The sequence below is a fragment of the Crocodylus porosus genome, unplaced genomic scaffold (genome assembly GCF_001723895.1).
Source record: "Crocodylus porosus isolate Cpor-Errol unplaced genomic scaffold, CroPor_comp1, whole genome shotgun sequence".
Classification (NCBI taxonomy): Eukaryota; Metazoa; Chordata; order Crocodylia; family Crocodylidae; genus Crocodylus; species Crocodylus porosus.
This window is the reverse complement of record NW_017728931.1, coordinates 99,735,835-99,759,345: the sequence shown is the minus strand read 5'-3', so window position 1 is coordinate 99,759,345 and position 23,511 is coordinate 99,735,835. Positions and strand designations below refer to the sequence as shown.

At 41.6% G+C, this 23,511-nt stretch overlaps 1 protein-coding gene and 1 long non-coding RNA gene across 6 annotated transcripts in view; one reads left to right on the top strand and one right to left on the bottom strand.

Moving 5' to 3' along the window:
* Positions 1–23,511, bottom strand: part of ST7 (suppression of tumorigenicity 7) — a 208,765-nt gene that overhangs the window by 117,016 nt on the left and 68,238 nt on the right. The window lies entirely within an intron of this gene.
* On the top strand, positions 4,017–12,787 carry LOC109315623. Its single transcript, XR_002102562.1, has 3 exons — positions 4,017–4,028; positions 8,414–8,418; positions 12,708–12,787. It is a non-coding gene; the product is annotated as an uncharacterized LOC109315623 (long non-coding RNA).

Below are 23,511 nucleotides of genomic sequence, written 5' to 3'. Positions count from 1 at the left end.
CCCCATAGCAGGCAGCCCACCTCTGCCCCAAACACAAATCTGGGGGGCACACACCCTCTATACCTCCCCTGAGCAGTGAGAGCCACCACCCCCATTACCCTAGATGAGCTGCCCACAGCTCTGCCTGATGCCCCGCCCCGTCTTGGCTGGCCAATACTTGCCCTGCCTCAGCCCCACTCCCTCCCCCACTGTGGGGACCTGAATCTCCCCCCCTTATGCCCCTTCCCTCCCCCGATTTACAAACCAGAGGCTGCTCTTCAAGCTGCCAGGTTGCATATTGGCAATCAGATCAGTATTGGCTGATATGTCTGGTTAATAATCAGCCATCAGTATCAGCCAAAATAATCTTTATCAGTGTACCCCTAAACCAAACACAACCATCTTAACCACACTGTGATTCAACAATCCACTGAGCAAATGAAACAGATGTCAAATAATCCAGGAATTGGAATGGCAGTTAGCAAGCTCAAACAGTATTGAGTCTTTGATACTCTGATTCCTATTGAGGGTTTTTGCTGAATGAGAGCTGATCTGCAGTCACATTTTAATTCACTAAATGTTTGCACCCCAAAAAATAAAAACAGAACAATGATCAGTGTTGCTCCACCTTTTCCTACTAATGCTGGTTTCGTTCTAATGGCAACAGATTTTGAAATTTTACTTAAGTACTCTAGTATATGAGACAGTGTTCCACTTTGCTTGTAATTGGAGGTTTTCTTCATTAAGCACTGCAACAAGGCAACCCAGTCTGACAGTACTATCTGAATGACCAGTATATGTATTACAGAAAAATATCTGAGCTATGGGGGCAAATTATGGTCCACTTCAATGCATTCAGCCAGTGAGAAAGTAGGGCAAGTTTCAATACCAGACTTGTCTCAGATGAGACTCCCTGATGCACTGTGCTGACGTTGCTAGTATGGTTTCTGAATAGTATAATTTGCACAAATTCTCTACTTCCTTTCAGACATGTAGCTTGCTACTTTCTCTTGTAAGAGAAAGCAAGTCTATGTATGGTAAGAAAAAACCCTGATTCCCTTGGGGCACAGCTACAGAACAGTATATGAGCCAGATGAATGTAAAGCTTGCTAAGTACACCCACACATAGCAGTCTAAATTCTGCTATCGTTAAAATGCTAGGTAAATTTATTTCATTACATATTTGACTAACTGGATGAAATGGTATTAAATACTGTAAAAAATATATATAATTTGTCAGAGAAGTACTTTTCACCCCAAAATGTATGAACAATCTGTAAATGGAGTTTCTTAGCAATTTCAACTAACCATCAGTGAAAATGGATCTATCGAGTTTGGGAGACACATGGGTTTAATATCGTTTGCTAAATGTAATGTTCCAAATACCTGGGCTATACCTTATACTGAAGCATTATAAGATTTATAAGGTTTAGCCTCTTAAGCTGTATTAAAATGAAAGCCAATTACTGAGCCTCATTATCTGAAGTCATTTAAAACCATTAATGGCTTTTCTTCCAAGTAGAGAGAGGTAGTTAGCCAGTTTAGGCAGAAGTCAGTTAGAAGGCGCAGCTGGTATGTATCTTTGTAGACTACCTAATTAAGATATAGATAGAGAGAGCACAAACTTGAATGAAAGTTGAAATGAACTTGGGTTCACAAAAGCTTGTACTTTCTGTATATATCATATTAATTAGTCTATAAGGCTAGGGACAGACATTACACATAAACTGGTTTAAGTGATCAGAAACCGGTTTAAACCTGTAACAGAACAGTCATTCAGTGCACATAAACCAGTTTGGAAATGGCTGAAACTGGTTTGAGATAAACTTTGTTGAATGTAGCATCAGACTTAACTGATGTGGCTCAAACTGGTTTATGCACCATCTGTCCCAGACCCCTTCCTGGTTTAAGTTAAACCAGGGTCCTCCAGCATTCCAGCATGGTTTCTGGGCTGGGCCAGGCTCTCTGCTCCAGCTGCAGGACTGACCCCGGGTCTCTGCTCTCTAGCTGGAGACACCACCCAGCATAGTTCCATTAAGGCAAAGTGTGCAGGGAGGGGGTTAATTCCTCCCTTCTTCCCCATCACAGCCAGGGTCTGCCTGTTTGCCAGGGAGCAGAGGAGAGGGGGCTGCAGCAATACCTCCTGGGGCTGGCAGACCCTGGCTGTAAGGGAGAAGAGATGGAGAGAAAAATTAATCCTTCTCCTTGCTGCCTTGACCTTAACTGGGCAATGCCACGGCACTGTTTTGTGCTGAGTGGGAGACCCTTCCCCCTTCTCTTCCTCCCCAAAGGGTGGGGAGGTCTTTGTGCAGCACTGGAGGGGGACTCCTGCTCCTCCTCCCCCTCCCCCACTGCAGGGCAGGGAGAGGGACTCTATGCCAGGCTGCTTGGCCCCAGAGGGAAACTCTATTGCATGTTCCTTCCCTCTCACTGCCGTGGAATGGGGAGGGAGGCACTGTTCAGTGTTGGAGACTCTTCCCCTCCTCCTCCCCAACCACCACTGCAGGCCAGAGAGGGAAGCTCTGCAAGGCTGCCCAGCCCAGAAGGACAAGTCTTACCCCTGCTCTTCCCTCTCTTTTCCCCTGACAGGACGGGAGATCTGTTCAGTGCTGGGGGGGACTCTTCCCCCTCCTTCTCCTCCGTCCCCCACTGGCATGGAGCAGGGAGGGGCACTCTGTTTAGTGTTGGGGTACTCTTCTACCGCCTCTATGGGGAAGGGGCTCTGCGTGGTGCTTCCCGGCCCAGATCAGCTGGGGCATGTGGAGCAGCTGTAACAGAGCTGCAGCTGCTGTGTATAGCCCAGCCCCCACAGCCCAGACCAGCCTCACTTAGCCCAGGCTGAGAAAGCCACACAGTCTGGCCAGGCTGTGCCATGGGGGCAGGACCATCCTCAGCACTGCAGCTCAGTGACGGGGATACTGAGCCCTGTCCGGAGCACAGCTGGCAGCCACTACCTGGGGTGACTCAGAGGCACCACAGAGGCTTGTGGGTCTATAGCCAGCCCCCCAAGTGGGCAGCTGCCGGGGTCCAAGCCAGCTGGCTGGGGAATACATGAGTTTAAATGTACATATTCACTTAAATAGTAAAACTTTTTATTTGCCAAAAATTAGTTCTGGGTTTTCTTTTCAATTAAAAACTCAACTTTTTTTTTTTTTTTTTTTTTTTAACCAGAAACTTCTATTTCCTCCAGAAATCTGTATTAGCATGAAACAACACTTTTCATCTAAGAAAGTGTCAAACACAAAAATGATCAGCTCTACTGTGAACATCAAGATGGCACCTCAGATGGACAGGCTACGGCTGACTAGTGTTCACCGTTTTTTTCCTCAGGCAGCTGAGCATAATGTCTTCTATTAATTTCAGGTGCTTCACAAAAAATGTATAGACTAAACAAGTGGTTTTCAACCTGTGGTCTTCAGATCCCTGGAGGTCTGTGGACTATGTCTAAGGGGTTTGCGAAAGATGACTATGATCAATCAAAAGTATATGAATACCCACACTTACAATTCAAAGATACCTCCATTCAAAATTTTTTAGGGATCTGCAAATGAAAAAAGGTTGAAAACCACTGGTCTAAACTTAAGAACCTTCCTCTCTATCTAACCTATTTTTCTTAGGAGTTTCTAAAATGTTAATTTTGTTAACCAAGCAACTGAAAAGTACTTGTGGGGAAAGGAAAGACCAGACAATATTATAGTAATTAAAACTGTAAGTTTATGAAGACTACCCCAAGATATACAGTAACTAATATTGTTAATCTATTGCCGAATACCTTCCCTATGTTCCCTGCTTTGATATATTATGTTTTTTGTAGGCAAGATGAGTGCAAGAAAATGGGGTTTTGTAACTATAAAGTATCTATCTTTTAAGTTCAGTTTTTAGCAAAACTGTGAAGAAATAAATGTTTCTATCACTGGACAATTACTGGTGTCTCTTGAGATGCAATACACACAGCATTATACAAGGAAAGAACCCTGAATTCCAGCAAAATGTGAAGTCAAAAGAAATAATCATATCACCTTTCCATGATAAATTGTCTGTAAGTTTCAGTACAATAGGAAAGTACTAATACTTTTTTTTTTCAGTAATTGGTATTGAGTAATTTGTCACTGACAATAGAAAAAAAGTGACTTCTTTCATTAATGTCATTTTTACATCATCTTATAATTAACTTCCTCCTCTAAAATACTCTGAGTCACTTGCAGAATAATCCTACCAAATAGAAAACATATTAGAGTGCGTGGAAAATCTTTTACCTCTTTTTATGCTTTCCTGAGAATTTTCAGGGATATTTGATTCAACTTTACTATGCTACAATACAACCCCAGTTGTCAGGAAATCATGGTGGGGTTCCAACGTTTCTACGGCATGTCAGCAGGTAGAACCTAAGAAGGTACTTGGGTTTCAACAGCTTGACTAACTTCGAGAATGCTGTGCTATTATAAATCAGTAGTTTGGGTGAGCAAGGTAAAAAGAAAGTTTATCTAATTTCAAACTTTACAAACTGCAAATGATACAGCTGCAACCACTCTGCTGTATTTTTTATGTGAATAAATAAAGTTTAAAAGACTACAACCTATCTGAAACGTTGATTCAAGCTGTGATCATCCTGGTAGAATTTTATAATTCTAATAGAAATAATTTATTTTATTACATCCGTAATAACAAGTACCCAATCAAAGGATTTTTGTTCATTCTTATAGACTTACTCAAGTAATCAGATCTTACTGTTAAATCAAACAAACTAGATTACATCCATATAGTTATAGATATATAACTAGATATAGATATATCATCTCACACAAGTAGCTATGTGGATGGGCTTAAAGACGTAAAGAAAGAGGTATTTTATTTGTCACTTGATTAACATTTTATCCATCAGCAAATTTAGCTTGCAGCTTTTTCACTTGCATTATGATCCCATTAGATCAAACAATATAAGCAAAGTTGGGGGAGCTCAGTGGTTGCTTAGGGCACCTTAATGAGGTGTTGCATGAAGTGAATTTGGTGAGTTAGCAAATTACTTTCTTCCCTGATAATTAGGGGAGTACTGACACCAGTTCTGAGTGAAGTTCCTTCTAGTGACCCCAGGCAGCTTAGTCATATTGAAAAAAAAATTGCCTACTGTCAAGTCCTCTAGCCAACTTTCAAAATTTTATAATTTTTTAAAATTTCTCTTTCACCTAGAGTGTAAAAGACACACATGCAATGGGGGAAACCGACTAGCTCAGGAAGGAAAACAACAACATCAATCGCAAAGTACTGTCAAATTCAGAAAAAAGGATGAAAAACTTTTTTTCTTTATTTCAGTTCTAGTAATTATAGGTATCACTTGCAACTATTCTAGGGTAAAAATAAACTCAAATAAGAGTGACATAAAGCTTGGGTACCTTAAGAACAGTTATTCATCTCACAATAGTTAGTATGGATACTATGGTATATAAGTATACTCCTCATTCACATAAGACCTTTTTTCTTTCTTCTAGACTCGAAGCACCTGTCAAGACCATGCATATGCCTTGTGCTCCCATATGAGAGCAGAAAGGGTGACATGGCTTTGACCTTTCCTCAATTCGTCCACAACTCATAGCCCGTAATGCTCAGGTTTACTAAGAGCCTGGATATAGGTTGGGATGTGGGATCCAGAACTGATTATATTACAACATCTCAAAGAATGAGATGTATGGTAAGGCACAGCTCTTCCTTCTTGAAAATGTGGGTTGTTCCTGCTACAGGGACTAGCTAAATGAGAGTTCTTGTCAACTTGGCTTATGACATGGTTGCCATGTCAAGTGCAATAATACATAAGAAAAATCAGTGATTTGCTCCACATCTTGAAGACTGGCATGTTTTTGAAGCAGACAGATAATGCTGCCAATGCCCTGGTAGAATGAGCCTGAATATTTGGAAGGACAGGCTCACAAGCCAACTGACGGTAGGTGGAAATAAATCCTGTGACTCACTTTGAGGCTTTCTACCAAGAGCTGTGTTTCAACCTAATGTGCAAGATATGGCCAAAAGAAGGCAGTGAACAAGCATGAAAGACAGACTCTATTAACTCTCTCAGGTCAAGGCTCTAGAAATGTCCCAAGCATGCAGCCATGTCTCTCCCACAGTGGAGAGTATAAATTTAAGAAAACCAGAAAGCAATGGATTGGCCAAAGAAGAATTCTGAGATTACCTTAGGGATATAACGAGGTGTTGTTTCATCTCTGCCATGAAGAAATCATACCATCAGTTGCCTTTTTCTGGACTCCAAGACTAGTTTGAAAGGAGGCACTATACACTGTAGAAGAATGAAATGGAGGTCTAATGTGGCAAGCAGATCCTGACCCCCAAGGGCAAGCTTCAGGAAGGCCTCTGAGAAATGTAGATACCATATGGTATGAGAAAGTAAGGCTACGCTTATGCCAGGGCACTACAAAAAGATAAACCTGTTTAACCCAATGCATTTCAGAAAAAGCACATATTTCAAGAATTTTGCTTTTGGGCTGCTATGAGATTAATTTTCTGAGTTGTTCATAAAGGTGGAATCTTTTGTTTCCTGCTTTGTATGAGACTTTCATGAAACTTGTATGAAGCTGTCTTTATCACAGATCTCAACCAGCCATTAGCAGGCCATCAAGTGCAATGACTAAGTCTGGGTTCATACGTGACCATAGGATATTTTTTCTGGACAGAAGACTGGAAAGTAGAACCACTGTAACAGGCCCAGCACCTCAACACTGTCCAGAACAGCTTGGGCTCTCAGACTGATCTAAGCCTTGTTCCACCTGATCCCAGATATGATCCTGGGAATCAGTAGGAAGACATGCAGGAATTACTAATCAATCATACTAAATGGGAAAGGCATCCAAGCAGAGAGCCAGGGCTCAAGCTTCTCTTAGAACAGAAGTTCTAACACTTGCCATCCTCTCTAAACTATAGTGAGAGTCTGCTGCAAATCAAATACGAGGTCTACAATGGCACTCTGCAGTGATTATTCATGGTTAGCTAATTCATTTCCGCCCAAAATTTCCTAGAAAGTATAGCACCAATGAAGTCTCCTTTAAGCTGATGATATCATTTCCACTACTTGTTTGTATCTAGACAGTGAGAGGATGACCACACATTTCTCTGTTTATATAGGGCAGCGGTCACCAGTCAATTTTGGAGCCTCTTAGAGTCAATCTGAGGTCAGGGGGTCACATATATCCAGCTACTGGGTGGGCAGGGGATGAGGCTCAGCCCAGCAGCAGAAAGCATGTGACATCAAGACACTTCCGAAAATTCACTGTAGTTGCCCCATAGCCCCCTCTCCCAGCCCCCCATGTAGATCCCAGGGGTGGGGGGGAAGAGGCAAGGGAAGGGGAAGGCAGAGCCAGGCTCTTCATGGAGTCAGTCTGAACCGTGGTGTGCTTGGGCTGGGCACTGCTGATGGCAAGGAGACCTATGGGGAGGGCTATGGTGAATTTGCAGGTGCCTGCAGCCCCCACGTAACCCTGTTCCAGTGCTGAAGCTGCCCAGCTTAAATGCAACCCTGGCCCCAGCCCACAGCAGCAGCTGTTCTGGCCAGCGGACAGATCTGGGGGCACACCCCCCATGCCCTCCCAGGGAGTGTGCCCCGCCCTCCCCATACCCCCTGGATGAACAGCTTGCAGCTCCATCCTGCACCCTGGCTGTGCAGGGCATGCCCCTGCTCCAGCCCCACTACCGCTGTCACCGCCACTGGGGGGGGGGGAGGGTGCAAATCAAGGCCTCAGCAACGAGGAAGTGAGGCTAGGGTTGGGACCTATGTGTATGTGTGTATATGTCTCTATGTGTAGAAACAAATCCTGGTAGAGGTTCTTGCTATTTCTTAACTCATTTCACAAGTAGTGTTATAGTGGTTAGCACCTGCCACGGGCATTATGCAATGGAATGAGGCAGTTCTGGCTGGACATAATGTCAAACAGTTTGTGAAGGGCTATGAAATGTAAGTTGTTCAGCTGAATAGGAGGAAAAAGCTCCTTCTCTTTCTCTATGGTAGAGACTGGCCTATGAGGATGAAGCCCAGCTCAATAGTGTCATGGCCACATACGAATGAAGACACACTGGTTTCAGTTTCATAGTTGGTAGGGTCAGAAGGGACCTGAGCAGATCATCAAGTGCAACCCCCTGCCATGGGCAGGAAAGAGTGCTGGGGTCAAACCCCATGCCAGCCACTGATAGGACAGCGATATCAGGGGCCAGGTAAAGGAGTCAGTAAGCCTCTCTGTGCCATTGTATGCAGACCTTAGAAGGAAAAGTTCCATCCTTGGCAAGGATTCTCACTGGTGAATTAAGAAGGAGCAAACCTCCTCTAGGACTGGTGCCAGTATGTAAGGCACTTCCTGTACTGCAGTCTTTACCAATGCTGGTGGTTGTCTCAGCAGTAATGACAGTTTTGGGTCTACCTCAGCTTTACCTCCCAAAGCAGAGGTTGATGCTGGAGATAGCATTGTCAGCATAGGCACCATTGCCAGGAGAGCTTGCTGCACCTCTCCATCCCTCAGCATCATGAGGGGACTGGAGAAGCTTTGCTGTCCCTACCTCTATGGGAAGACACAGAATGGGGTTTTTTTTAGGCTTTTGCCTGGCTGTTTGATTATGATTCATAAGGTGAAGGTGTTAGCTTCAGTGTCACACAAAGGTGTGCATGACTGCTAGACTAATGTGGGTTATGATATCAGTGCTTGGTTTTCCTTCAATGCTGTTTTCACCAGAATAGCTAAGGCATCACCTATCTGTTCACAAGTTAACATTCCCTGCAGAGAAGGAAAGGTATACCAAGCTTTCTTCTCTCCCATGCAGAGTATTTCTCCCATTCAGAAGAAAGGTCTGCTGGGCGTTCTTCAGTAGATGGGGCTTCAAGCCTGCGATTTTCAAACCCATCATTAAGGTGAACCTGTTTAGGGAAGTATAGGGGGTGGTTACAGAGTGTCTGACCAGTAAAGTTTGGTCCAGGAACTTGTGAATCTACAGGCTACCTCTATATGCTGCAGCCAACCAATTAATTAAGCAATTACCTTGAGACTAGCTACACATGCAAAGTAGCTATCCCACAATAAAAAGCTCTGTGCACTAACTTTATATCTGGTTGCTATCAAGCTTTAAATTTGTACATGTAGCAGGGTCTCCCCTGTGGCTGGGAGACCCGTCAGCTGTTGGATCTCAGCGGCAGGGGTACACCTTGCCCAGCTGGGCTGCAACTCCTGTGGAGTCTCAACCTCAGAAGCTAAAGATTCTGGGCCCGAGCAGCACCCTGAAGCTGCTGGGAACCAGAGTCCCACAGCTGCAGATACTGGGTCCCCCCAACAATCTCCCTGTCTGGGGGGGTGGAAGGATCACTGCTCTGTTGATCCACCACCCTAATTTCATGTACGCCTGGGGGATGGATTGTTGCATGGTGATCTCCTAGCTATGGGAGTTACATGGAGTGTCACCATAGCTAGGAGCCCCCCAGCTAAGCGGAGGTCCCAGCTGCAAGAGCCTGCTTCTTGCTGGTGCAGGAGGAACCTGGGATTGGGCTTCCCCTATACCAACAATAAAGCACAACTTCACAATCACACCTCTTGCCATTCACATGTCGCATGGCAAAAGGCATAATTGTGTAAATCACACATTAGATCCCATTGCACCTTTACCTGCATGTGTAGAGGGGGCCCACAATGACAGAGATTCTACGAAAAAGCTACAATTTTCAATGTAAAGAGAAATGTGTTAACTGTGGTCCTCCGTTACATGCTACATTGGGTAATTTACTGGTTTGTTTGGACATTTCACTTTCATCTTATAATTGTAGATTAATGCCATTGAGGTATCTGCATTTTAGTGATGGATGACATGATCTCCTAATATGGATGGATGACATGACCTTTCTTACTGCAAATTAATTCACTGCAAGGCAATGTCAGCATTTGTGAAGAATTAGAACCATTATTTAAAGTGCATCAGGATAAAAGACAGCATGTAAAGGCAAGAACATCATCTCAGGAAAAGGAAAAATATAAAAAAAAAAAATAGTACTACACAACCTTTTAAAACCATTTAAAAGATAAGGCTGGGCAGCTAATAGACATTTACAATAAAAGATATTGCTTGATTTAGCCTTTGGTAAACTTCCAAAGGAAAAGATAGCTGAATGTACAGTGTTTTGCTTACTGAATATTTTATGGTTTTGTACTAAAAATGAACTAGGATTAATCATCCTACAAGTAGCTGCAGGTGAGCATTCAGAGCCATACCTACCATTTTCTTTTTCTTTATCCAAGATTACTATCTTAAGTGGCTGTCACTGTGAACAGAAGAACAATATAAAACAGCTAAGATACTGCAGAACAAGAGTCGCATACAGAATTTATTTGGTCTGCTATACGCCCCACGCAGAATTCTCATTTGACCTGCATCAGAAGTGTTGCTTCTTTAGAAAAGCTGCATGACAGTGCTAATTCAAGCACTCAGTATATCCACTAATTATTCTGTCAGCTTCCTTTCCCTCTCAAGCCAAACAGCTTGGATACAGAAATGAAACATGCAATGCTGTATTAGTTCAACAGATGGGGTACTGGCAATAGGTGGGAAGCTTATGCCTTGAATATAAATGTCACAAGATTTATAATAGGTATTTCTGTAAGAACCTCCATTTAGTTTAGCAGTCACATATGGCATGGCCAATTGTTTTACACCTGAAAACCCACAGCTGATGTGCAATACAACAATTGCCTTTAAGCACCTGTATCTTTGAATCCAAATCTGGAATCTACAAATGCAAATATATATTTGCATATCTAAATTGACCATTTGGATACAAAGCCCCAAAACAACCACAACACGGAAACCTCATGCAGAATTTGGTAGGACATTGAGTTAAAATATTCTGCAGGCCGTTCAGTATCAGGCTGCACTTAACTGATGATATGTTGCTAGATTAGATGCTTTATACTTGTTGTTCCTGTACCAGGTGCTGGAAATGTTCAGTAAGTAGCATATGGACACTGTGGCAGCATTCCAGCCAAATGATGGATCAGTAACAGTAACGCTTGGCACTTTACTGTGTCTTCCATTTTGGGATCATGAAGTGATAAAGATAAAGGAACAGGCAGGCAAAAGGGAGGGTAAAACAGTACAGCTTCCCTCTGATTAGCAGTTATGGGAGCTCAGAATTTCTACAGTAATCAGGCCCAATATGCCTCTACGTAGGTGCTCAAAACTACTGGATAATTTGTAAAACCTGTCCAGTCATGCAGCGAGTCAGAGATGAGAATAAAACACAGGAGTCCTGATTTCAGTTCTTTAACTGCTAGATTTTCATAAGTAGGGATCCCCCAAAACTCCAAATAAAATTGATGGGAACTGCATGTACTCTGAGAAGTTTTAGCCTCCACACACAGCTATGAAGTTAGTGCCACAAATAATAGCAAGTCCAAAGAATGTACTTTTGTTGCACAGCAAACACTTGACTATCTTTCATCGCTTATCTGTCCACAATACCCTGCAATTCCCAACCATGAATGATCTGTGATTGTGCTGAGATTTTCACTACCTCCTCTCACTTCTGCTGTTGCCATTTGTGTTCACCTTATCTTAACCTTCTGAAAAATTCTCTTTAAAGCAAAAGCTTGCAATACATCATTTTCTCAGTGCAAAGACAAAGATTTCTGAAAAGTTAAGGAAAAATCCTTTAGCCACATCTGAAAATAGAGGGCCTTCTCACCCTCCACCAACATATTCCCAACTGTTCAGAGGCCAATTTGAAAGAAAACCATAAAAGCATGATTTTTCAAAATCAGGATCTCCTGACTATGTTTATTTGAATGGATTTATTTTAGCTATAAAGACCAACACAGCTATATAATTCAAAACAGAGTCCAGCATTCAATGCTCCAAGGGAACACAAAATTATCCTTTGATAATGGGAGGCTATTTAATGCTTTCAAGAATGCCAATATGATGAGAAATATATGGAATTTTAAACCTGCTAAGTATTTAAGTGCCCTGCACTGCAGCATTTAAATGACCAACAGAATCCTTATCACTCATCACTTAAAGCATAAAAATAGCTCCAAAAGAAGAGTGCTTTACTTTCTGGCTAAGACAGCCTATTAGAGAACCACATTTGGATATGCAGCTAATGAGGCAACATAGCATTTGGAACAGGAGGAAAAAACCTAGGTTCCATTACCAGCTTTTACAATGGCCTAGTTGAATGATCCTGAGTCTTCATTTTGCCATTCTGTGACTCACTTTCCCTTACTGTACAACCTCTGCAAAAGCAGTCAAGCATTTTTATATATTCAACAATAAGATTCAATAAGATTAAGCACTGGGGCTATTTTGAACATGCTTGACTACGTTTCCATAGATGAAAGCATCATTAGGGCTAAGTACAGAGTCAAAAAGCCCGAGGCTGAATTGATTCAGTCTTTGCAGGTTAGTCTAAGCTGCAAAGATAGAATCAATAAGCAAATGAACAGACATTCACTTCTAATTCAGGAAAGGCAGCCACATGCCTGCAGTGGCTCAAGCCAGAGGGCACTAAAGCCACCCCCCTCTGGCACACAGCCAACACAGGCTGCGCATTCACTCCCTTTTCCTGATGCCCCCAAGGTCTCTGGGATTTGCGGTTTAGTCACACAGCAGGACTCTGCAGGATTGCTCATCGCTTTCTCTTCCTGCTTCAAGGTGCCTCTGGGATTTGTAGCCCACAGCTGCAGCCAGCACTAGGTAAGCAAGGCAGGGCAGGCAGCTCTGTACTGGGAGAGCGGAAGTTTAACCCTCCTCCCAGGGCCCAGACCCCAGCTGGGGTTTGCCTGGGAAGGAGGCTGCAGTGAGCAGGCCAGTGAGCCAGTCCTCACTGTCCAGTGAGAGGCCTGCTCTCTGGAGCAAACAGCACAGCCTAGCCCAGGGCTGCAGAGCATGCTGGGATGCTGGAGGGCTCTAATTTAACTTGAACCAGGAAAGGGTCTGGGACAGAAGTTTCATAATCTGGTTTGACCTTAAACAATTAAGTCATACTACATTTAACCAGGTTCATCTTTAAAAAGTTTCAGCTATTTTGAAACTGGTTTATGTGCACTGGACTTCTATTCTGTTAGAGGTTCAAACCAGTTTCTGCTCACTTGAACTGGTTTATGTGCAACTTCTGTCCCTAGCCAAATGTGATTAGTGTGAACAGCTGTGAGCTTACTGACTATAAAGATTATAGGGATATTACTATTCATGGTTTCAAAGATTGTTGGAACTAGACTTACAGAGGAGGTCATCTAGTCAGTGCCTCTCCTGCTTAGAGTTCAGTCAGGAAGAAACTGAGACCATGGAAGAACTACTTAGCTTGCTCTGTGACCTTTTCACAGTAGAATTGCAGCTGAACAAAATGATCCAAGTCTGAGTTTTAAAAAAGTGAAACTTACAATGAAAAAGATCATCTGAAATTGGTACTGCATTGCTGCCTGAAAGAAAACAAACTGAAGGACCCCAAGTTGACTACAGGAGCCAGATGCAGCCAGAAGAGATGTCAATAGTTTTCTAGGCTTGAAACAGAATCAATTACTGTTGTATAGTAATATTAAAAGTATTTTAGCTTGTACACAGCAGAGTAGGATTTGCTTACACCTGCAAGAATGCCCACATAAAAGAAATACTGTATTATTAATTCCTGTCAAAAGACAATTTATGATTCTTTATCCCCTCCAATATTTTTATCCATGAATCTTCACAGGACTAGGACATTAACGTCTCAACTAATCAAAATAATTCTGCCCTTCCCCCTGACTTCTTTGAGACCCTTATGAAATGGGGAAAATAAACCTTCTGAATCAAAGACACTAGCAGGTTCTTCATAAATGAATAATATTAATCTGAAATGTTATTTTTATCCAGCTGAGAAATGGGACACCTGTACAAACTATTTCAGGTTTACAGGTACTGGAAGTGTGGTATGTATTCTTATCTAAATACCAGAGAATCATTACCTTTTCCCCTCAGGAAGGTTTCTTTCCACCTGGGAGTTCTTCCACGTTAATTTAATAATCTTGAATCAGCAAATCCTTCTGAGATTCTTCTGCAAACCTCAGCCAGAAGTCTAATAAGCAGCAATTATATTTGTGTCTGAGATTTTAAATAAACTGTTTTTATATTACAAATTAAAAAGCTTTCTTTTCAATTTATGTTTTACAGACAGGAAATAATCTGACAAAGATAATGCAGGAACATTAACAGAAATATTTTTTTTCTTTGAAAGCAATTAATGATCTGAATATTATCTCCCTGCCCTAATGCTAGCTGAGCTATAATTTTGATGCCTTTGAGCAGAGTGGTTAACATCAAACATATCAATAGATTGGGAGCACTGGAATCTCACAACATGAAAATAAAAGAAGCCAATTTTTACCACATGAAAACACAGCAAATCAATCTGAGTAATATTTCTTTGATGGGGTAGCAGTAATAACTGGACATAGCCAAGACAGAATTACAAATACACATGTAGCACAGAAATACCATGAATAATTAAATATACAACACCCTTCTGAATTATTGCTTATTGCACGCATTCAAAAATGTTACCGTTCTTTCACAGAAACCTAACTCAATTTGCCAGCAGAGAGGGCCAGCATAAGAGTATTTAAGGAGAGGTCTCTTCACTGAAGTAGCCATATAAGACCTCTGCATGTCTGGGATTGTATCAACAAGAAAATACAGTTTGTTTACTTTAAATCTTTCATGTGATTAGAAATTAAAACATGATTGTTTTATAACAGTTTTGATGGAATCAAATTATTTCCTTTCAGCTCCTAAAACAAAAGCTGGAGGAAAAAACCCCTGCATTACAGCCCTTAGGAGTTCTTTTCTTGTAGTCATTCTTTTTAGCGTTTTTGCCAGGTGAACTACTAACTCAAACGCTCGCTCTCTCCAAGTAGAAAAATCTATTTTTCTATTAGTGTATTTACATACCCATACCACATTTATCACTATAACACTTTGACTGAGCCTGGTGAGGAATATATTTAGGGTTCTGCCAGCAAACAAGCTGATTTAGAAATCAGCTTGCTGTGAACTGTATCATCCTGTATACACTAGGCTGCCTCAAGAAGCCATCCATCTATTAACAACCAAATATTTGTACCTACATCTCCTTAAGTCATAATGGTAATGTGTACATTATGTGAACAAAGTTTATTTTCCAAACAAAAAATTCTCCTATATACATCACCATCTTTTCATCAGTTCTCCAGTAGTTTCAGTAGCTCATCTTGATTTAGTCTCTGTGATGTACATGTACTTGCTCACCTCCAACACAGTGCCTTTTGCAGCCTTTCATCCTTGCTCTAAATCAGTGATTCTCAAACTTTTTTCTCCATGGACCACTTGAAAATTGCTGAGGTTCTCTTAATAAACTTTTTTTGTTCTACAGATCAACGCACACAACTCATATTTTAATATCAGTAGTCTTACGTTTCTAATGCCATGGATGTGCCTGTTTTTTTGAGCAAAGTTCTGGGAAGTCAGGGGTAATGTTCATCAGCTTTAGCCTTAGGTCACCTTTCTGCGGACCACCTGAATGGAGCTCGTGAACCACAGTTTGAGAACTTCTGCTTTAATTATTAATTCTGTGTGACATCTGGTTCATTAGAGTCAATTTGCAATGTCATTTGAAAAACAGAGCAGAGCAAGGACATTGTCTTCATCTACCTATATGCAAATGTGAATTGCCACAGGAAAATATGGGACTATTAGGCAGAACTTCTTATATCTTGGTTCAAGCAAAAGCAAGAAAACAACATATAGGGAAACAGCATCCTAAAAATCCAGAATTTATCATTAACTGCCATATTCTCTGTATGGTGACATGAATAGAAATGGATATATATTTCAGAGAATTATTGGCAAAGTGATATTTGATATAGATGAGCAATAATTCTATTGATATCAATGTACTTAGTGCTAGGTGCCGTGACTTCATATGAATGCAAAACTAGGTGAACTCCTGGAAACACTGATCTTGATTTCATGGACATATTCTTATCTACAGGGGAAAGAGAAAAACACTGCAGAGAGGCAGAATAATTCATTTTTTCTGTCAACGGAATATTTTTCAAATATTACACAGCTACTCTTTTTTTCTTCACATGGGACAGGAAATGAACTGAAGAGAGGAGATGAGAAGAGTAAACAGTATTTGTAGAGGTCTAAAGTAGGGAAGGAAGTAGCTTCTTTTGTTTTAGAAGAAAATTAAATCATGGCAGTATCACTGGTTTCTATATGGCTGAGTCTGCATAATTTGGGGTAATCAAGAGATTACTGATCAGCCAGGATAACATGGATAACAGCAGCTGTTCAAAAGATGCCCTATAGAGCAAACTATCTTTAAAAAATAAATATGGATCACTGAAAAGTAGAATTAAGAAAAAATAATTAAAAATGGCAAAGTTAGCATTGATCGTCTAATCCTACATGCCAGGAGCAATTAGCTCAGGAATGCAAGTGCCACATGGAAGCTGCCATTTTGTAAAATAGAGATATTTTGTAATATCATGTCTGGGACTACTGGAGAAAGGATACAGGTTAATAACTAAAAAAAAATTAACATTGTTACATACCAACTTCACTTAAAGTACCCTCACATTTCCAGAAAGAGAGAGAGAGAGAAAGAAAGAAAGAGAGAGATGTATTGCTTCTCCCTTCTAATTTTGTAAATGTGCACTATATTTCCAAGAGTAACTGCTTTAACAAGATCATTTCTATAGTACTCCTATGTTAAATTCAGTCCCAAGTGTATTACAGAGAACCTGTGTAGCAGAACCTGCTCTTTTATGGGAACACAGAACAAATAGGGAACTCAAAAAGCTATGGGATGTGGTCGGTCTGGAGGCCCAGTTCTGGAACCTTAACCAATGCGGTATGGGACCGCAATCTACCACCAGTCCCAGTCATTTCAGTGAGGCTGTTTCTAGACTGAATCAACAGAATCAATTGAAATCAACAGAATTTCAAGTATTAGCCAGCTGTGAACAAAGCAGTTCATTCTATAAACTGATGCTGATTTAAGAACTGCTATATGTTATGTGGCTTAATTTATATAATTCAAAATATTAAATACAGTGGTATTTGGACTAAACCAAAAAAACCTGCTTGCTAAAATACTGGGGGGGTTTTGAGAAAAATAAATGTGCACACACTGGTGTTGTCCTTTCTCTCTGAACGCCCACACTCTCCCATGTCCCTCTTCAATATGATAGTCCTGGTGATGCATTTTAGAGCAGCTGTGATGACACCATTTGCTAACAGATGAAGGTTTAAGACACACACGGAGGAGCAGATTTGCAGCACGGGGATTTAGCTATCCAACTCCAATTAACTGTAATGGCAGCTGAGCAGCTAAATCCCAGAGCACAGACCTAAAGATTTACTCCACAATATTTATTTAAGCAATGGGTTTGCACTTGATTTTGCTCATTAAAATCATATCAACAATAGATAAAAGTTTTCAGAATCATTATTCTCTAACACCCACATTAATAATGTTAATTCAAGGATGTTATGTAATCAGAATCAAGGCTCTATTCTGGTGTTTGGGTTACTGTCGTTGGTTTTCATTTGCAAATTTCCTAACACTGCCACTTGCATTTTGTCTTGTCTTTTATTGTAAGTTGCCATAAGCCTTTTTGGGAAGGGGGGGCATACAAATCTAATAAATAATACTAGGAAGTGTTACCAGTTTCTGAACAATAGTAAAATGCACCAAAGTGACTTATAAAGTTTTCCACATTAAATTATCTTGGGTTACAGTTCTGGCTGTAAATGTTTTAACCTGCTATACTATTTCTGTGTGTAACACCCATGATGACTACAACTGAAGACAACTGAAAATTATTAGTTTTTACCATTTCTTTAATAATTTGACATTGTTGCATGTCCAGTTTCACTGCTTTTACCTGTACAGCCAGGTAATCAGTTTCTCTTGTTTGTCTGGATCTACATGCAGCAACAGAAGAAAGAGAAACTGTTATAAATGAGTTAATTCTCAGAATGTGTTTGATTTTTAAACTGTTTTTGAGTTAAAGGATACCGCTATAAAAGCATGTCAAAGTACATGTAAACTGATGATATTAGTACTATGCTAGATTTGTACTTCTAGATCATCTTCCGTCTTGGGTTCTCCACATGCTATATCGGCATTAATTAAGCCACCTCCAGACCGTACCAAGCCATCCATTTTGGAACACAGAAGCAGAGCGGTTAAATGACAAACTCAGAGTAGAGCCCTGAACTCCTAACTTTCTGTCCTGAGGATCAGACGATCATTTGGCTCTCTAAACATCAAACCAAAATGTTATAGCTAAATTTGAAACATGAAGTATCAGCACCCAGGACTCTGCTAGCCACAGCAAGACCAATGTAACTAGCATAATAATACTAATGTTTAATAAAAGAGACTTCTCATGGAAGGTACCTTCACAAGAAAGTTTTGAGACTTGCCAGGTGCTCCAGTTGTGTATTTGCTTTTTTGTCTTGTTTCACTGTACCACATGAAATATTGATGGAAAAACAGAATTTACTGTTTGTTCACTAGGACCAAAGCATACGCATAGCTTGTATTTTATCATGAGACAAAAACTAAAAGCAACACATGGGAATGGATAGCAATCACTAATGCCTGCCATGCAAAGTCTCTCATTGTTTGATTTATTAATTACTGCTTTTCTTCTGAAGTCTAAAGTACAGAAGAAGAATTACAAACCCCAAATCAATTACCAATTATCCCAAACCAATGGACAGACCTAAGAAGAGAAGCCAGGGGTGAAACCCTAGCCCCACTAAAATCAAGGGGGATTTTATCTATGATGCCATGGGGTAAATGGAATCAGGTTATCACCTGACATCTATCGACCTCCGTTTCTCTGCCTGAGTGATCAGCTTCCCTATACTGTGAACGTATAGTTTACAAGAAAAGATACTACACTGATTGATCTTAGGCAGGGGCAGGCAACCTATGGCCTGTGGGTTGGCTCTGGCCTGCAGAGCTGTGGCTTCAGCACTGAGGACTTTGCCCACACTGTGCCACAGCCTTATGGTGGGGGCCTTGCCTGTAGTGGGGGGTGGGAGGGCCTCTACCCAGGCCCCACTATAGATGGGTGACAGGGGCTTCAGCAGAGTGGGGCTTGCTTCCCCATGCCATACTGCAACCAAGCAATGGGGAGAAGTAGCAGAAGCAATTAGGTCCTAGTGCTGGCTTGCCTCAGCCCCAAGCTAGGTCATTCCCATCCACCAGTTTCAGAACTAATTTTAATATAGTTTCTTGGCCTCTCATAGGCTCACATCAAATGTAATATCTTCTCATTTAATTCTATTTTGTTCTAACATACTCTGCTCAGCCGTTTATTTTACTGACTTGTCTTTTATTTAAAAAATAAAAACGTAAAAAACAAGTCATTGGACTAAGCGGTTGCTCGTGAATGTGCTGCCTTTCCTGAGCTACTATTTATTACCCTGCAGTTATGGGGCAAAGACTTTTCCAAGACCTCTTACGAAAAGCAAAAGTTCCCCATTTAAACAAAGTCCTCTCATGCCACATAGCGAGGAATATGCTTCTGTTCCATCTTTCTGGCTTCATGATCTGAACTAATCTATTTTGTAATGGAGTTAGAGAGCAGACAGTCTTAGATTTTATAGAACTCTAATGATCATTCTCATTGTATCCCTTCTTAGACTTTTGAACCAAAAAGGACTCTTTTGATTTAGTACAAGTGGTGATAAGTTGGCAGAAAATTTGCCATTAAGCAAGGCAAGACACCTCCTCTACTCCTACTCACTAAAGCCTGAACTTAATGCCTCTTTAGCTGTTCCTCCACTGGGAGCTAAGAGGAAGTTTGTTAGAATGAATGCAAGACTCCAGTAGAACCATTCACAGCATTACTGCCCAGGCCAGCATAACTAAGTATTATATTTACATGCTAATAAAACTTAAATGACTCAAAGGGTAACAGAAAATCTCTTGTTCTTCTAAATATTTCAATGCTCCACACTTGAATGATTTAACTTTATTTAAAGGCTCGTTGGCTTGTATTTGCAGCCTGGAGACAGAATGCAACGCTTGTTTTAAACCACATTTGTGCTTTTCCAAATCTTGGCTGTTACACGAGCCGAAAAGGGCTCCAACATAGGCTTAGACAGCCCTATGGGGACCTAAATTTCACCATTCTTTCTGGGCTTGAGGAGCATGACTCTGTTACAGAAATTTGTCTTCCAACCCTAACCTCATAAAATCCCCATCCCAGACCCTATGATAGAATCCTTGGCAGGCAGCATTATAAGCAATTTTGACAGTGCCTGCTCCAGGGAAATTCTGTCCCACGGCAGAACCAGGATTTTTATGCTTTTTTCCTACTTGGGCATAAAGTAACCAAGGAGGGCATAAAAATCTAATTCTTGTTCAGGCAAAGTTCTTTGGATGAATCTGATATCTTTTATTAGACCGGTTTAATAACTGAAAAAAAATTCTTAGCAAGCTCTCAGGTTTAAAAACCCTTCATCAGGCTGAGGAAGCATCTGTAGTTGGTGTGTGCTCTTCCTGGATGGAATGAATAGTAAAGAGGCTAGAGACCGATATGCATGCAAGAAAGGCAGTCAGTTCTTGCATGCATACCAGCCTCTGGCCTCTTTACTACTCATTCCATCTAGGAAGAGCACACACCAACCACAGATGCTTCTTCAGCCTGACAAAGGGTTTTTAAACCCAAAAGCTTGCTAAGAAAATTTTTTCCAGCTATTTAAGTTGGTCCAATAAAAGATATCAGATTCACCCAAAGAACCTTGTCTGCCTATGTATACTTAAACCAACACAGCTACAGTCTACACCTCTTTAATTCTTGTTCAGTCTTTAGTGGCAGCCACAGGTACAGTGTGAGACCAGTTTTACTTTATGGTGGATAAAAAGAATTTTCATTTATCATGTGCTAGAGAACAAGATGAAAACCACACTTGCAAAACTAAGATGGTTTTTTGGAAACAGAACTATTTAAGAAGCTAATGGCACTGCAGTTGTTGGCATTATAGTCTGACTTCTGCTAACTTCTTCCAAATTCTGCCTGCCTGAAACCTTTGCTCCTGTCTTCAAATTGTATGCAGGCTGTTACAGATACAAAGAATATGTATGGTATACTGTGTATACGTGTGTGTAGGGCTGTCAAGCAATTAAAAAAATATAATCTTGATTAATTGCATGATTAAAAAAATTAGTTGCTAAATTGCAATTTTAATCACACAGCTAAAACCTCAAAATTAAGCACAGAAAAACTCAGAATTATGCAAAATGGTGCAGGTACTTTGTATGGTTGGGGAGTAGGGGGTGCGTGTGGGGGGACTTGTGACGCTGTGGGGGGCTGCTGGTGTGTGTGGGGGTTTGGAGCCCAGCAAGAGGGGAACTCTGCATGCCCTGGCAGGATGCCAAATCTGAGTGAGGTCTCCACAGAACTGTGCTGGGCCCAGGGTATGCCCTGAGCACGGCCCCAGTGGCAGTGGGGTCACCTTACCATTGCCCCAGCAGCAACGGCCATGTGCAACCTGGGCTCAGAGGAGCTACCCCGGCCCTGGCTTGGGCCCTAACTTCCCTACTTATTTGCTCAGCAGGTCCAGCAGCTCCATGCAGGCTCCGGCAGAATGTAGGCTCTAGGTGGCTGCAGCAGAAGGGGTGGGGGGTGCCCACACCCATGCACAAATCTCACCCAGCTTCCATCCAGGGTCCTGAGCAGCTGGGCTGGCAGCGCTGGGTGTTTGGGGAAGGTGGTGCTGAGCCACAACAGGGCTGCCTGGCACTCTCAGGCCCCACGACCCAGGCTCAGGGCAGGTCAGGACTGCCTAGGAGCTCCCGCATGTGCTGTCTCTGGGCCCACAGGTCCCCACGCACCCCCAGTCTAGACCTCCAGAGAGTGGTGACAGCAGCCCTGAGCCCTGCACTCCTGTGGAGACAGCCACTGCTGGTGGGTGGAGATGGGATTTCTGCAGAGCCATCTTGTGCAGCCCCTGCCATACACCACCCCCAGCCCAGCCCAGCACCAATGGAGCCTGAGCTGCACCCAGCTGGGTGGAGCCACTGCTCTCCCCATGCTGCCTGAGTTCCCACCAGGACCCAACAGCTCTGTGAGGGTCCTGGCGGGAGCCTGGGTGGCGTGGGGAGGGGAGCACTGGCTCCGCCTAGCTTGGTGGCGGCAGTAGTGCTGGGCATGGCTGGGGCTCAGAATCCAAAACCACATGCACAATTAATATGTTAAAAAACGAACGCGTTAGTTAGTTCTTGCATTAACCGCACACATTAACACCGATTAACTGACTGCCCTAATAGCTACATACACACAGAGCTTGATTTTAACATGAGAAATTCAATTTTTGTCAGCCCAGCTTTTCCTCAAAGACAGGGAATTACTGGAGAACTATCAAGGTTATGGCACAACAGATAACTCAAAAGCAAAACCTAGCGAATTGAGAGGGGACCTAATATTTTTCCAAACTACATATTTAGAATTTAGCTCAAATTAATTTTTTATATATATTCATTTTTTTCTCAAGGGCCTAAAAGATAAAAGGTTTTTATTTATTAAAAGATTTATCACTTCTTTCTCCCTAGGAAATTGCCAGGAAAGCCTCCTATTTACTTTTCTGCCTCTTTCTAGGACAGCTCACAAAAGGGATGGAAGAGAAAACTTCAACCTGATAGATATAAGTTGACAGAAAAATCTTTAAAATTGTCTGCACAGGGTATTTTAATATTTTTGGTTTATACCCATTTTCTGCTTATTTATGATATGTAATGAAGACCCCCTATTTCTCTTTTTCTTTTTTTGTTTTTGTGTTGTTGTTTGTTTTTAAACTGAACTTTTTTCACTTGCTTTCTGGGACGTTTCTGGGAACTTTAATTAAGAGGGAAAGTGAAAAAGCACAGACTCTATATTCTTTTCTTTATAAGTTAATCCCAAATTTGAAAAAAAAAGAACAAAGTTGCTTACAAACAATTCAAAGCATATCCATTATTACTGGACTAAAACTCATTAAAAAGTAGGAGCTGTAGCAGACAAGACTGTGAAACAATATATATCAAAAGTCAATACTAGAATTTGAGCTGCATTAATCAGAGCACTAATTGTACCAATCCTATCACTTTTTTTTCCTAGAGGGAACAGTGAAATGCTAATAACATATTTATACATAAATAATTTATAATAACATACCGCTGACCCTTGCACCTTAATCTGTGCTGGTACACTAGGTCTGATGAGTCTGATGAGGCAATGTACCTTAATATTTTGTAAGTTAAAAGCTTAGGCCTAACTTTCAAAAGCAACTAGTTATTTGGGGTGACATCCACATGGCCAGAGGTGTGACTGTGCAATCATGAATCAGAACTCATCATGCCTTACTGCCAATGCAGGGGAGGCCCTGATCCTGGACTCCCCCCTACACTGGCAAGAAGCAGACTCCCATGGCTGGAAGCCCCCTCCACTGATGGGAGCTGCTGCGATCTCCCAGCTGTGAGGCACC